Raw genomic sequence first — 13,975 nt, forward strand, 5'->3', positions numbered from 1 at the left:
GATAGCATGAAAAGGAGTAGAAAGCATGGGGATCATGGACTGGCACTGAAGCTTGTCTGGCTGTTTGCTGCTTCTCTGACAAAAGAAGATGTGTTCATATCAACAATTAATTAATTACTGAAGTATTATGAAAGGCTCTCTCTGTTTCAATATGCATAACTGTCTTAATAAAGGTGGTTCAAATCAGATCTTAGGCCCAGGAGACCATGTATATGTACAGTGACTACCTTGGTCCTAACAGTCTGGAATTATCATGCCTTAGAATCCATTAAACTTCCATTGAGTCTGATTGAATCCTTGGACCATCCAGTTTCCCAACACACCAGGCTCTCAGATAATTTCAGTATCTCATAAATGGTCAATCAAAGCCCAATCCTTCTACCCAGAAGAGATGTATTGTTTTAGTCTATAGCTCTGCAGCTTTGTCTAATTTGAGACACTTGGCATCTTGGACTGTCTTGTGCAATGGAAGAGCCTCTGGCCAGTTGGGCTTAGGGCCTTGAGTATAGCTTGAATATTCTCTTCAAGATCATAGAATGCTAGGTGTTCTGATTTCTCTAAATAGTTCTTACATAGTGAAGGTTCCACATCTCCCAAATGAAGTGCAGGTATAGAACTGTGACTGCTTGAAATTTAAGGCAAGCAGCATAGGTATTTTCCAATTTAAGTTTTCTAAATGCTGACACTAACTGTGGTATATTTCATGATCTAGGAATATGTCATAACCTGACTTTTGCAAAACATCGCTTCAAGAAATACACTGTTAGCATATTAATTTAAACTTTTTGTTTGTTCATTCACTCATCTATACATGGTGAATAGATAATGCCTCATCCTTTATCCTCAACAGATACATCTTACTAGTCATTCCCTAGTACCGGTGTTTCTCAGAATCAACAAGCACTTAATGTATGGGAAAAGGACACATGAGTTGTGAAAGAGAATATAAAGCTATTTGTTTTTCTAGTTTCAACTGTGTCATTTTGTGTGTGTGTGTGTGTGTGTGTGTGTGTGTGTGTGTGAGATACATGCATAAATGTGTAATTGACAGTGAAAGTTTAAAATCCAATGTGAAGCTCCATGCCTTCAGAATGACTATTCTAACTGTATAGAAGTTCATTGAGATGTACAAAATTCAGGACTAGGCTAGTGTTTGACTGGCTACCTCAATCTAGATGTGTGATGTTTCTATTTGTGAGTTCATTATAATGAATTGAATTTGATAGTTTTAAAAAAGAAAAGAAAAATCTAGTGTGTGTGTATGTGTGCATATGTGTGAATGACAGAGGTCAACTGCGAGCCTCTCTACAATTTTTATGCACCTTATAATTTGAAACTGTCTTTCACTGAATCCGGACCTCACCAGTTTGGCTAGACTAGCTGGCCAGCGAGCTCCAGATATCTTCCCTTCTCCTCCTCCCCAAATCTAGGATTTTAGGAACATGCTGCTGCACTTGGCTTTTATGTGCTTGCTGATGATCCAGACTTGGGGTTACATGCCTGCAAGGCAAGCATTTTTTCCAATGGGCCATCCTCTCAGCTGAACACTTGTCTTAAACGACAACCTTCTGAGCTTCCCCATCTCCAGTTCCTGAGTCAGTAAGAAACAACAAGCATTCAGATCAACTCTATTGCTCCAAGGTCTGAACTTTGAATACTACCATCATATATTCCAGTTTCCTTTAACTGGTTCAAAAACGGTAAAGAAACCCTCAAGTTTCCTGACTTTTACTGCTGATCTCTAACTACACTGGTTTCATTTTGTGACTTGCTTCTACTGTTTTCTGACTTCATTTGTTTCTGCTGGCCTTCTACTAGTCAGACTTTTGCTTGCATTGTGCAATGAACATATTGGATTCAGCTGGTGTTTCCCTAGAGCCTGCCAACTGCACTCCAACCATTGTCTTACTGGCATGTTTCCTGACTGTGATGCTAAAGCTGTTCTTTTGGGTCCTCTTCTTCTTTTTTTTTTCCAGAATGCAATAAGGCAGCTCATGTCCCAGTCTAAGGATGCTGTTTGTTCTATGAAGTTAAGAGTATTGTCCTCTCAGCAATAGCAGATCCATTTCTCATGTTATTCTGATGACATTAATCATTTGTTCTGGGAAGGCCTCAACCTGAACCTACTGGCCAGGGGGAAAAGAAGAAATGTTTGTTATTGTGCTTTATATTATTTGGAAAGTGACTACAATAAGCAGAGAAAGAAAGATTCTTGGAAATTTTATATATGTGGTGGGAATTGTGTGATACAGTAAGTTATTATATTTCTTTCTCCTCTCCCAAGGCATAAATGTGACTTTTGGTCTATTCATTCTATGAAAAGAGGCAGAGGTACAGGCTACAGAGATAAATCTAGACTTCCCTGAAAATTCTATGCTACCCAAGTTGCCAATGCTACCCAAATTGCCAATGGAACATATTTAATTGTTTAATGAAAATGATAGGGATCTTATTTTTATCTTGAGTACCTTGCATTATCGCCCTACTGTAGACAGCCATACTCTCCTGGTAATTATAACTGATTAACCCCTTAGACACTTGCCAAGAAAACATAATTTATGAATTTGATGTCATCAGGTGCATTCTCTCCCACGCTCACAATTGAGAGATTCCTTGGGCCTGAATGGTATTCTGGGGTAATCATTAAAGCAGATGCTAACATCTCCCATTAAGTCAAAATGAACCCACTTATACTCATCATTTTCTTATATAGTGAGTAGAGCAGGATTTCTGAATTGTCAATGAGATCGCTGAGCAGTTTAACTTCCTTACTGAGAAAAAAATTGGACTTAGGGCCCAGGTCCATCTGGAATCACTTCCATTTAAATACAGAATATTTTTGTCTAAGTGAGAATATTTAGTTTTCCAATTCCTGCCCACACTCAGGCAAGACACTCTAAATAAGCTCAGTGACCACACACAGAAAGAAGACATGGAAGTAGGAGGGGGACTTGCTGAAAAGAGAGTGGTCTCAATGGAAGAGGGAGACAATGAGAAAGGAGAGAAACAGTGTGTGCATTGGGGGTGGAGAGAGAGAGAAAATGACTTAGATTCATTGTGTAAATGTATGAAACACTGAATAAAAAATTAATCTAAATACTTATTTAATTTTTCCATATAGTTATCGAAAAAGTACTTTATTGGGAAGTACAAAATATAAAATATATACTTGTCAGATACTTTTTCAAGGTTTTTCTTTTTAACTGACATGTAGATTTGGTCAAAATCATAGTTAATAATAGTTAGATTCTGTAGTGATATTTTTATTTGTGCTCTAACAAATAAAACTTATCTGGGGATCAGAGGACAGAGCCAGCCACTAGATTAGACATAGAGGCCAGAAAGTGGTGGCACACACCCTTACTATCACTTGGGAGGCAGAGATCTGTCTGGATCTCTTTGAGTTAAAGGCCGAACTGGAAACAAAGCCAGGCAGTGGTGGCACACACCTTTAACCCCAGGACTTGAGATCTGATGTCTTTGCTTGGGAAAGATATATGCCTTTAATCCCAGGAAGTGATGGCAGGAAGCAGAAAAATATATAAGGCATGAGGACCAGGAACTAGAGGCTTTTAAGCCGTTCAACTGAGACCCTTTTGGGTGAGGACTCAGGCTCATGGGTTGAGGATTTCCTAGAAGGCCTTTAAGCAGTTCAACTGAGACCCTCAGGGGTGAAGCCTCAGAGGCTTTCAGTCTAAGGATTCGTGGAAACAAGATTGATTGGCTGAGGAGTTGGCGAGGTGAGGTTGGGTGTGGCTTGTAGTATGAATCTTAAAAGGTCTTATTAATAAAATCAATCCCGAAGCCAGGTATTGGGGTGAATGCTGGAAGATCAGAGAAGCAAAACAAGCCACAGCTTCCTCACCTCGCCAATTTCTCAGCTCATCCTATTTCCTCAGACTGGAAGCCTCTGAGTCCTCATCCAAATGGATCTCAGCTGAACTGCTGCTCAAAAGCCTAAAAGCTTAACCAGGCTCTAGTTCCTGGTTTTCACACATTATATACCTTTCTGCTTCCTGCCATCACTTCCTGGGATTAAAGGCATGAGTCACCATGCCTGGCTGTTTCCACTGTGGCTTTGAACTCACAGAGATCCAGACAGATCTCTGCCTTCAGAATGCTAGGATTAAAGGTGTGTGTGCCACCATTTTCTGGCCTCTATATCTAGTGGCTGTTCTGTTCTCTGACCCCAGATAAGTTTTTAGGGTGCATACTATTTGGGGGATACAATATCACCACAGTGGCTTGTTCTATTTCTCTGATCTTTCAGCTTTCACCACAATATCAGGCTCTGTTTTTTTTTTTTTTTTTATTAATAAGACCATTTAGCAAATCATGTTACAAGATTCAGAGGAGACAATTTAGACTAACCACCAATGATTAAAAGCCTTATTTCTAGTCTTCAGCCTTAGATCTCCTGATATCAATGCATTCAAATACCACTATTTTGGCTACAACAGAATTCTTCTCTGGTATGTCACTCCACTCCCACTTAAATGGTAAGCCCTGGTAATCTTAGTCTGTGATGTGACCTTTGCTACTCATGAACCATTGATGTGTCCAGATTTGAACTTTTTAAAAAATCATTTATTTATTTTTTATTTTTAAATTTTATAATTAATTTAATTTTACATATCAGCCACAGATTCCCCTGTCCTCCCTCCTCCCATCCCCCAGCCTTCCCCCCCCCCAACCCACCCTCCATTCCCAAGGAGTCCCAAGGCAAGGACTCCCCTGGGAATTCAGCTCAGCCTAGTAGGTTCAGTTGAGGCAGGTCCAGTCTCCTCCTCCCTTCACCTAGGCTGAAGGTTCCAAAAAGCACTAGGTTCCAAAAAGCCAGCTCATGCACTAAGGACAGGTCCTGGTCCTACTGCCTGGGGGCCTCCTAAACAGTTCAAGCCAATCAACTGTCTCACTTATCCAGAGGGCCTGACCCAGTTCCATGGGGGCTCCTCAGCTACTGGTTCATAGTTCATGTGTTTTCATTAGTTTGGCTATTTGTCCCTGTGCTTTTTCCAATCATGGTCTCAATATCTCTTGCTCATATTATCTCTCCTCTCTCTCACCGATTGGACTCCTGAAGCTCTACCTGGGGCCTGGCCATGGATCTCTGCATCTGCTTCCTCCAGTCACTAGATGAGAGTTCTATCATGACAGTTAGGTGTTCGGCCATCCGATCACCAGAGTAGGTCAGTTCAGGCTTTCTCTCGACCATTGCCAGTAGTCTATTGTGGAGGTATCTTTGTGGATTTCTGGGGACCTCTCTAGCACTTTGCTTCTTCCTGTTCCCATGGAGTCATCATTTATCATGGTATCTCTTTCCTTGTTCTCCCTCTCTGTCTTGTAAACAGGAGATCCTGGGTTCGAATCCCAGTGGGGCCTGTTGAGCTCTCTTTAGGCTCACAACCAAAAATATAAGAGTTCAGTTCCCAGCACCCACGGCTGTCTCTCCAGCCACCTTTTGGGCTGGAGAGATGGCTCAGCCATTAAAGGCTAGGCTCACAACCAAAAATATAAGAGTTTGGTTCCCAGATTTGAACTTGTAACCCACACTAGACAAAATACAGGGCTTTGCCTGAAAATTTGGAATTAGGACTGGTATTCAAGTTTCTCCTAGGACCACTAACTTCCAAGGAGGCAAGAAATGACCACAAGTGATGCATGATCCTATTTTTCACCATTGGACATCAGAGAACTACAGAAGAAAAATGTAGAGAGGGAAGAGATAGAGAAAGTTGGAGGAGTACAGACAATGGCTTAAGCCCTCATTCTAAACCATTTCCTTTATTTCTTAGTAAGAAATATGGGATTTTCGTGTCTATTATTTTGGATCCATTAAAATCTATTTCCATTCTGTGAATGCATCAAAAAAGTCCAAAGCAGTATGAATGCCTTCTCCAAACCAATGTGTAATTCTATGCCTCAGAAGCCTACTAAATGTATCTGCATTTTCATAGACACATGGTAAAAGTACCCCATTTGCATTAACAACTTAAATGAAAATATAGTATTTGTGTGTATGTGTGTATAGTACATTTTAACTATCCAAATGATTTCCTTCTTATCACCTGACAAGTGTGTATTTTTAGAAATGTCAATGTCTATTATTAGTTTGTGACAGATTTATAAATTGATCGTTTCTTCCCTTAGCAAAACTGACTCACCCGGAGCATCAGTCAACAGTTGATTTTCTAGGGGGTGGGGCTTGTAAACCCCTGCCCATGTGCTCTGGAATGTTAACTAGCTTGATAATATGCAGGTCTTATGCAGGCAGGTCTTACAGAGGCAACTGCAGCAACTTTAGTTCCTGAGTCCAGCAGTCCAATCATGTCCGGAAGACACTGTTTCACCCTGACCTCTGTCTCTTTCAACCTTTCTACCCACTCCTCTGAGGAGTTCCCTGAGCCTTGGGAGCAGATTTGGGATAGAGGTGTCCCATTTATGGTGGAGCACCCCATAGACACTTACTCTCTGCACTTTGACCAGCTGTGAGTCTGTATTAACTGTGTTTCTCTACACAAAGAAGCTTCTCTGATGAAGATAGAAAACTACACTAAGCTATGCGTCTAGAGACACGTATTTAGAAGGCAGTTTGATATTATGTTCATTACAGAAATAGTAGTAGTTTCTTTCCTAGTTTACTCCATTATTTTTGCAAGAAAGTGAACAGCTTATTTGAACCGATTGTCTGAAATTCAAGTTAGGCTGGTTTTTGAAATGGAGATACTATTAACAAAGGAACAAAGACAACATGAGCATGTTTTCTCTCACATGGGTGACAGAGTAGATTTCAGGAGAGGGGTGGGGAAAAAGGTGGATAGGAAGAGGGAGAGCAAGAAAAGAACTAGGTAAGAGAAAAAAGATGCAAGTAGAAAATATAACACTAAACTAGGTTCTGAACAACGCTGTTCACTTTTTCATTTATTCTCTAGAGCAGCAGTTTTCAGCCTTTGGGTCACAACCCCTTTGGGGGGTCAAACAACTCTCTCACAGGAATCTCCTAAGACCATTGGAGAACACAGATATTTACATTATGATTCACAAGAGTCAGAAAATGACAGTTATGAAGTAGCAACGAAAATAATTTTATGGTTGGGGTCACCACAACATGAGGAGCTGTATTAAAGGGTCACAGCACTGGGAATGTTGAGAACCACTGCTTTAGAGATTTATTGGGTGCTTAGAAGGAGTTTGTGCTGAAAGCTGAATAGCAAAGACACAGCTTGCTCTTGGTTTTTACATCATCACTCAGGGATCAAAATTTAGACCTTATTTAAGCAACTCAGATTTGATATTGCAGCCTCAGGATTTTTTGTTTGTTTGCTGACAGCCTAGTATTCAATGGGTCTTCTGGCTTTATTTCTGATCTGTGTTACAGGATTCCAGTTTTCACCTACTGGCCTAATTAGTGCCTGGGTGGCCCTTCTCAGCATTCACTAAGCCCTTGATATTTACTGGGTTCTCCAAGCCAGGGATAAGTCCATGTTAGGCCTGCATCTGATGGTTTATCTCACTGAGGTCAATGACGAGTCATAACACTGGAGATATGCCCTGGTATTGGCAGGTGGTACTGCATGCACAAGGGCAATTTGGAGTGAAGATCCAGCAGCCCATCCTTGAGTTCTTTCACAGTTTAACAATGGGCGTTTGCTAGCAGTGAAAGGGAGTCCTGTGCAGCAAAACTGAAGGGAAGTTAGAAAACCACCCAATCTTCATTACCAAAATTAGACCGTTATTGCCTCCCTTCACTAGCTATTCTAATAAGCCAATTATATACTGAAAATAAGAGATTTTCCTTTAGTGTACTACTTCAAATGAGTTCCACAAGATCCATAAAAAAATCTGTTTTCACTTCGGAGCCTGAAGAGTGATTATATTGTATGGGCATATAAACAAACATAAATGCACAGGCAGAGAAATCCTTGGTGAAATTCTCTTTCAGTTCAATAAAATTTAGTCATATCTACTCTTTTGTTTTAACTCACTTTAACATCTCAGACTAAACTGTAAGTGTGGCTTTGGAAAATTGAAAGGAAAAAAAGCCACAATGAAATGCTTCAATTTTTTTTTATAATTTTTTTTATTTTATAATTTAATTTAATTTTACATATCAGCCACAGATTCCCTTGTCCTCTCCCCTCACCCCCCCCGCCTTTCCCCCAGCCCACCCCCCAATCCCCATCTCCTCCAGGGCAAAGACTTCCCTGGGGATTGAGTTCAACCTGGTAGATTCAGTCCAGGCAGGTCCAGTCCCCTCCTCCCAGTCCGAGCAAAGTGTCCCTGCATAAGCCCCAGGTTCCAAACAGCCAGCTCATGCACTGACAGGACCCGGTCCCTCTGCCTGGATGCCTCCCAAACAGGTCAAGTTAATCAACTGTCTCACTTATCCAGAGGGCCTGATCCAGTTGGGGGATCCTCAGCTATTGGTTCATAGTTCATGTGTTTCCACTCATTTGGCTATTTGTCCCTATGCTTTTTCCAATCTTGGTCTCAACAATTCTCGCTCATACAAACCCTCCTCTTTCTCGCCAATTGGACTCCTGGAGCTCCACCTGGGACCTGGCCGTAGATCTCTGCATCTGGTTCCCTCAGTCATTGGATGAGATTTCTAGCACAGCAATTAGGGTGTTTGGCCATCCAATCACCAGAGTAGGTCAGTTCAGGCTTTCTCTCAACCATTGCCAGTAGTCTATTGTGGAGGTATCTTTGTGGATTTCTGGGGACCTCTCTAGCACTTTGTTTCTTCCTATTCTCATGTGGTCTTCATTTATCATGGTCTCTTATTCCTTGTTCTCCCTCTCTGTTCTTGATCCAGCTGGGATCTCCTGCTCCCCTAAGCTCTCTTTCCCTCGAACCTTGCCCTTCATTACCCCCACTCATGTCCAGGTTGTTCATGTAGATCTCATCTTTTATAGAATTAAATACAACTAAAATGAGCATAAATACAAAAAAAAAGATAATTAGAACTAACCATTTGGTTAATCATATGTCCCAGATTTTTAAAAACATTATACAATATCCCACTGTTGGAAAACAGAGAGCCTTTCTCTAATAGTAAATGGAACTGCAGAACTTTAATAAGTCTTCCTTCATGGTTCATTATGGATCAGATGGATCATGATGTTTAGTGAATACAATTATATATGATGTCCAATGAGTTATTTACTGAAAATCATTTTGCCTGTATAAAGTATACTATGGGTGGAAGTAGATGTATGCACAATGTGCATAATGAACTGAGTAGCCATTCCATTTATATAGGCAACATTATTGTGCTATTGTTGTATGATACTTTGTTTGTGTTCTGACAAATAAAGCTTGTCTGGAGATCAGAGGACAGAGCTAGTCACTACTTAACCATATAGGCCAGGCAGTGCTGTGAGATGGTCTGTATGTCAAATCTGTTGCTCTGATTGGTCAATAAATAAAACACTGATTGACCAGTGGCCTGGCAGAAAGTATAGGCCGAACTAACAGAGAGGAGAATTGAGAGAACAGGAAGGCGGAAGGAGACACTGCCAGCCGCCGCCATGACAAGCAGCATGTGAAGATGCCGGTAAGCCACGAGCCACATGGCAAGGTATAGATTTATAGAAATGGATTAATTTAAGATATAAGAACAGTTGGCAAGAAGCCTGCCACGGCCATACAGTTTGTAAGCAATATAAGTCTCTGTGTTTACTTGGTTGGGTCTGAGTTGCTGTGGGACTGGCGAGTGACAGAGATTTGTCCTGACTGTGGGCCAGGCAGGAAAACTCTAGCTACAAGGCAGTGGTGGCACACACATTGAATCCCAGCACTTAGGAAAAGGAAGGATGAAGATCAGGAGTTCAGCGCCACCCTGGGCTACACGAGACTGAACTAGTCTAAAAGAGAAACAGAGCTTGGCAGTGGAGATGCACGCCTTTAATCCCAGCATTAGGGAGTTGGAGACAGGAATATAAGGCAGGTGGAGACAGGATCTTGGGTCCATACAGTCTGAGGATTCATAGGGACAAGATTGCCACTTACTCGGTCTGAGATTTTGAAGAGGTGAGAAGTGACCGTGGCTGCTGCTCTGCTTCTCTGGTCTTTCAGCTTTCACCTTAATATCTGACTCCAGGTTTTATTATTAAGACTAATTAGGAGTGCAGTCCATGATATTACTTTAATCTCAGGGAAATACTAATCTGTTCAAATTAATGTTCAGAGATAGGTTCTGAAAATTCAAATTCTTGAGCAGTGCATTGAAAGACAGGTGGGACAATTATCATGTAAACAAAAATCCTGTCACCTCACTTTGTTCAAGTTATCTCTTATTATAGGGCTATTGTTTAAAAGTTTTCTTTATTTTTTATAAGATCTTAGAAAGATGACCAAGCAGTATATGAAAATTCACCAATAATTGTATTTATAAGAATAAAATAAAATATAGGGCATCTTGGCCAGGCATCCTCAAAATTGAACATGTTGAACATGTCGCCATGAGATTTTTGTCATCATCATTATTATTATCATCACGTTTGCCATGTGACAGCTGTAAAAATGAGCACTTCACTCTACACAGAATATTTAATTCTCATCTAAACTCTAGGAGATAGATAGATACTACAGCAGAACAAACTCTTAGAGCAGCAAGATAGATACCTTTAAGATACAAATAGTGATTATCTATCGAGATATTTGCTATTTAATCACAACTCTAAGTTTTTATAGTTTGGTATCCTTCTTATATAGAATATTTAAAGACTTAAGGGTAACCTTTTTCTGAAGGATCAGAATGAAAGTGCTATCAGAAAGTGATTTAAAAATCCATCAACCAAGCAGTCCCGAAGGCTCCCACTGTTCAGGTTTGTAGTATACAGGCACCTAAAAAGCTCTTTTGTTTCTGGCCTTTTGTTACTGTAGTAAATGGTAGCACTCATTTTTCTAACTGGACATCAGAGAGGTAGAAAAGCTAGAGACCAAAATGAGATGCTGATTCTGGCGCAGAACAGACTGATTGCATCCCTCAATAACCCCTGGATTAGTTAGGTCACGTAAAATAACTAGTCCTTAGTTTCTTCACTTGAAAATGATAAGAGACAATATCCTATTTTCATAGGTTTGTAGGAAATATTACTTGAGATGCTACATGTAACATACTATTGTAGGATCAATGTTAACTCTTAGTATCTGACTACAATATTTATTTCTTACAACTAAATTGAATCCCCAGAAATTACGATTGGCCCTTTGCCGTGTCCAACACCATTAGCTTCTAAATCTGTCTCCCTGTGATAATAAACTACTTAATGGCAGATGTCTGGCAAAATTGCCTTTTTAATGAGTGAGAACTCAATGATGTTTTAGTGCATAAAAATGTGTGGTTGACAAGGCAGACCTTTTATTTCAAGCCTTAGACTAGTTTGCAATAGTCTTACAAATTTAAAAATTGAAGTCATGGTGATATAAAGTAGTTACTGTATTCAATTTATGATGAAAATAAGAAAGGATATACATGTTTCATAAGGGCACCCTGTACATGCTATGTTTTGAGGAAGGATTTCACTTTCATATAGTCAATTTTTCCTGCTGCTTAGTACCCTCCATTTTTGTTGCAATCTTAAAAAAAACAGAGTCAGTGATAATGAACATTGTTGGCAATAATATATTAGAAATATCCAAACTGAGTGGGTAGTAGTATTTGGGCATAGTTTTATGAGTCTTTAGAAATCTGAGTGGTAGTAAGTAGAGGTGTGAACGTAGTGTAAAGAGACACAGTTATTGGAAAGGTCTCTGATTAGACATCCATTATAAATCCATAAAGGGCAAAAGCACTGCTTGTGTAGCAACCACAAAGATTAATCCGATGTTGATAGTGTTAACCTGAACAAACAAATGCTTGGTACTGGCTTTGCAGACTGAGATGCACAGAGAGGCAGTTTATCATGTTAGTGATGGGGTCTGTCATCTCTTAAAGGCTCCCAGTCGATAAGGTTGTGTCAAGCCATCCATCTTGAGGACTGATGCAATTAAACAACTTTGGAAAGCATTTCACTGATGAGCAATAACAGACAATAATGGTTGTTTTTGTAAACACCTAATGTTTCATCCAAAGAGCCCAAATATTCTATTTCTATACAGATCGAGGTCTCTACCACAAATATCCAGCCTTATGCTCATGCAGAAGCAGCACTCATTCTTAAAAATGCTGTCTTCTTGTAAGTCATATTGTTACAGCAGCATTGTTTCTTTTGATCATTTCCTAAGACAAACATCTCTACTGTTGTATAGTCCCTTCCTAGGAGTGGAGCCTGTAAAAATCACCTTCTGAAACAACTTCTTTCATCTCCAATTCAATATTTGGCAGCATAACAAAGAATTTATCATTTGGAGATAAAGTCATTCTTAGCTTTAAATGCGTATAGAAAACTAAATTTTGAGCTGGATTGTGTTTCATATGCATACCTCAAAATTGAAGGAAAGTATAGACATACTATGTCCAAACTTATACTAGATATTCTGTATGTAATATTCTGTATGTAATATATGAACTTTAGTAACATATGTAATTTGTTCTAGCAGTTGCACACCCAAAAAACTCATTCTTTTTACTGTATAATTCTTATATATCTAATATGTACAATGTTGTATTTTGGTGGACTTACATGTAGTGAAATGATTACTATAGAAAAAGGCAGCATGTATATCATTTCACATTGTGGCCTTATTTTGTGATAAAACCAAAATATACTCTTTGGTCACATCTCCAGGAAGCAATAAATGTGATTAATTGCAACTCTCATGTCCTACATTATATCCTATCTTCATTTATACTACAAACTGTCCTTTGACGTACAACTACCTTTCACCATTCTTCCCTTTCACCCTATCTGTACCCATAGTTAACACTTTTATTTCATGTTTCTGTATATTTGTGTTTTTATAATAAAAGATATACATGTAAGTGAGATTATGTACTTTTCCTTTCTGCACCGGACTCATTTCACCAGGCATAATGTCCTCCAGATTCAACTTTATGTGTCTTTCTTAATTTTTTGAGACAGAGTCATACTTAATATGTAATCCAGGCTCAGCAACCCAAGTATCAGGATTACAAGGGTATGGCACCGTGCCAAGCTCACATTTTAATTTTTTTTCATTTTTTTCTTGTGTGTGCATCTCTAGGAATCAAACTCAGAGATTCACCTATCTTAGATATCCTCTCCACCACTGAGGCATAACTCCAGCTCCAAGTCCTCTTCTGTTGATACACTTCTTCTCCTGTATAACACAATGGATTCATCAGCAAATACCTCTCTCTTCATAACATACTTGAAATCTCGCCTCTTGTAATCACCCTGTGGTCTCCATCATCTCCTATCTGGATTGTTGTATTAGCATCATAACGAGTCTCTTTACCTCTGCTCTTACATCATAAAGGCCTATTGCCAACAATACTCCGGAGTTACACTTTAAAGACATGAGTCAGGCCATATTACTCCCCTGCTGACAGCTTTCAAGTGGTTTCCATATCACTTCATGACTGTCTCTCAGCACTCTACCTGCATCTCCTGCTTTTCTCCTTGTGTCATTGGCGAGTACTAGGCAGCTGTTCTCAACCTATGGATTGATATTTGCATTACAATTCATAACAGTAGCAAAATTACAGTTATGAAGTTGCAATGAAAATAATTTAGCATAATTAAATAAATGAATGAAAATAATAAACGGAAACTTAGCATAAATAAAAGCATTGGGAAACTTGAGAACCACTGAACTAGAATATTATATTTTTAGCATTATGCAAAGGGAAGCATACATTAGCTGCTGTTTTGTGTGTGGCTATTTTCTTTCAATAGCATAGCGATGAAGACATTGGTATTATTTCATGATTAGACAGACTGATGGAATGAAAAGGAGGGACTGGAGTGTGCTCACATATACATGAAAGAAAGGATACATTAAAATATGAAAACAGACAAATGGTATGTGAAAAGATAGAGCCTGAAAT

Source organism: Peromyscus eremicus, chromosome X (assembly GCF_949786415.1).
Source record: "Peromyscus eremicus chromosome X, PerEre_H2_v1, whole genome shotgun sequence".
Lineage (NCBI taxonomy): Eukaryota > Metazoa > Chordata > Mammalia > Rodentia > Cricetidae > Peromyscus > Peromyscus eremicus.